The sequence below is a fragment of the Cynara cardunculus genome (genome assembly GCF_001531365.2).
Source record: "Cynara cardunculus var. scolymus isolate 2C chromosome LG 2, CcrdV1, whole genome shotgun sequence".
NCBI lineage: Eukaryota > Viridiplantae > Streptophyta > Magnoliopsida > Asterales > Asteraceae > Cynara > Cynara cardunculus.
The window spans coordinates 6,014,211-6,017,372 of NC_037529.1; the positions used below are offsets into that span (position 1 = coordinate 6,014,211).

Sequence of the window (3,162 nt, forward strand, 5' to 3'; positions counted from 1 at the left end):
TAGTTTATAAGATGGTATAGATAAGAACCAACCGGTTATATGTGACCCTTAATCAACCCCTCTTTAATCGGTCAAAATGTAATCGATCCCGGTCCGAATTCAAAACTTGGTTGGAATCAAGATCAAAGGCAACAAACATCAACTCCACTCAATACAAACTCTTTAATGTATCACAAGAATTTAATCTAAGAACTCTTCAAGGAAATCAGAATAAAATCTAAAACCAATTCCTTCTGTTAAATGAGTTACAAACCCCAAACACATAAATTAGAAACACCAAACTTTCAAAATCACACTCAAAGACAAAGCTCTCAACTTACATTAAATTTGTCTATACAACAATTTTTTTACATCAAGTCTACTTATTATATCGACGATGTGATCACCCACAAGAAAGAAAATAGCAGCCCATAGGAACGCTAAGAAATGCTCGGGAAGGATAGTCGATCTTTGAGAGTATCAAAAATGGATGAAGCTACCGAATTCTGTTGTAAAGTGTTTATGAGGCGGCCCAGCAACTCGCCGTCTTTAGTCTGTGATGCAGCATCGGTAGCTTCCTTTGCCATTCGAGCATATGCATGTTACACACAAACACATAAACCACAACCAATAAGACTAATACAACTTTGACATCTTAGCAAAACTGCAACTTATTAATCCACATTTGATGACAAAGTTTCAATCGGCTTCTGCCTTCTATAAGCAACATAATCTAAACCACAAACGAAGTTTACAACTAACAAAAGGAGATTTGTATATATGCTAATTGGGAATAATAGAACAATCTGGACTTGTGTATGATTTCAGAGCATGTAGATAATCTTTTCATTTGCATGTTTTTGTGATCTTTGGATCCTTGCCCTTGGCAACATGGTTTTATTGAAGATTAAAATGGTTTTTTCTATAATTCAAATTGTTCGATCAGCACAAAAAATAAACTAAAGGGACGTTTACCAAATACTTACACAGTAAGTGCTTACCGGTAAAATTTGTCACTACTATTTATTTACCCGGTAAGTACTTACCGAATTTATCCGGTAAGGTAATGTGACTTGGTAAGCGCTTACCCGGATAAACGTTTGGTAAACAATCCCTAACAGTTGTTCATTTCACCCTTATTCCAAATAAATGTCTAATTCACACAGCGCTTAATGAAAACAAAAAAGAAAAACAAACATTCACTCAGTCTCGTGGAAGCTTCAGAAATGATGTCACATACATCAGGTCATAATGCCACATGCAGATTGGTAAAAATGCTTATAACATATCACAAAACCATCTGCATTTAGAATACTACTATTCAGATAAGAGGCGGCAGCAAGGAACAACTTGAGAAATCCCCATTCTTTGAGAGGCTTAAAAGGAAAAATTTTGGGGTAAAAGTTTCCTCCATCTTAAAATCTAATCACATTTCATTTCTACAATAGCGACATTTGTAATCACATTTCATTTCATGATACAAATTTTGAATTTAAAAAAGGACAGCTAGGAGATCTCCAACACTTAAGTTAAAATGGAGATTCCTTACAAATTCAATTAACCACAAACTAAAATTAACTACAACAAAGTTCATGAAAAATGGATTTACTTACATTTGAAAGTGTGGTTTGCTTTTTGCAGGTGATTCTTTTCACAGATCCCGTGGATGAGTACTTGCTGCAGTACTTGACCTCTATTCTACCCTTTTCTTGCTCACTTCACGACAGAAACAATGAAAACAAAATGAAGTAGTGTAAATAGAAACAAAAACAGGTTTGTAAACAGAAACAAACTCAAATGGAACCATGATCATAACATACCACACAAACTCAAAAACTTAAAAAAGGTTGGGTAATATGAGGCAGTGTAAACAGAAACAGAAACAGGTTTGTAAACAGGTTGTGCTAATATAACAGGTTATGAACAACCATATGGAACCTTAATGCATATATGTAAATTAGGTTTGTAAACAGGTCTGTTTGGTTGAGTCCTCGTAATTGATTGCAAGCAAAGAAAGCAGTAGAGAATGGTGATGACAAAAAGGCTGGAATCACATGCAGCTGTTAGTTAGCATGTCTATCATCCCATAAATACATGTCCAAGGGTCAAGGACTATAGACTCACAAAGAACAAGTTTTCCCTATAGACTACAGTAATATACCCCCTGATTTCCTAACACCYTAACCAACTTGGGACTTATTCTCCTAGCTTTTGCTAGAAACATCAATYTGATTCTAAATCATATAATTTAGTGCATGAATCTATTGGAAAAAAAAACTTAAATACGTCCAAGCATACATAAACACGAATCCGTGAAAATTGCAGGGCTCTAAATTAAATTGAATAAATCAAATATCAAAAGCGAAAAGTGACTATTTATAAAAAATTGCAGAGCAAATACAAATACATAAATCATACGTTCATACGAAGGAACTATTTATAACAGAAAAATACAAATACTTGATCATACTTCCATCCAAACCATAGCAGGCATTATTAATATGGGTTTATTGCAAGCAAATTATGTTACATAACAGGTTGATTGAATGATCAGAGATTAGGATGCTATCACTGACCAAATGGAAGAAATATAAGTCCCCTAGTAATTCTTTGTGTCTTTGATTGCATCAAGTATCTACACACAATTTTTAACATAAGCCTTCCAAATGGGCAATGAGCATTTGAGTCATTTTTAAGTACAAAAACAAAACCTAAACAAGGGGGTATGCCTCACCTTTGTATATATACATGGTATCAAACCCAAGTTCCAATTATCATTGTTTTGTTTCAAAAACATGAGTTAATTTGTGATCTAAAAAGAATTTAGAAACAACACTATTCAGACAATATGAGTATTTATCCCATCTTATAAAACACATTCTGAATATCAAACTAAGAAAGAAAGCATGCAGTTGAGAGCAAATAAAACTTTGCAATCTGGAAATCAAGAAAGAACAAAACTTTGCAATCAATCTTTGAAGACAAACTAAGTCTCACAAAAACGATGTGTAAATCAAAATGACAAAAAATGTGCAAGTCAAGAACAAAAGATGTGTAACTCAAAATGAAACTTTGAGTGAATTAAAATGGATTACCTAGACCAGTCAATGGATCACCTTGAATCGGGTCTTGAGTCTTCCAACAATGAACTTCCAACTGCAATACATAAATCATACATTCATA

At 33.7% G+C, this 3,162-nt stretch overlaps 1 long non-coding RNA gene across 3 annotated transcripts; it reads right to left on the reverse strand.

Annotated features, from left to right (window-relative positions):
- Positions 1–219: 219 nt before the first annotated feature.
- LOC112507808 lies at positions 220–3,137 on the reverse strand. Of its 3 annotated transcripts, none has more exons than XR_003068572.1 (3): positions 3,075–3,137; positions 1,593–1,695; positions 220–553 (listed from the first exon to the last, which is right to left on the reverse strand). It is a non-coding gene; the product is annotated as an uncharacterized LOC112507808 (long non-coding RNA). The 3 variants fall into 3 exon arrangements; XR_003068570.1 differs by having other exon boundaries at positions 220–557; XR_003068571.1 differs by lacking the exon at positions 220–553 and having other exon boundaries at positions 1,391–1,695.
- Between the last annotated feature and the right edge of the window lie 25 nt (positions 3,138–3,162).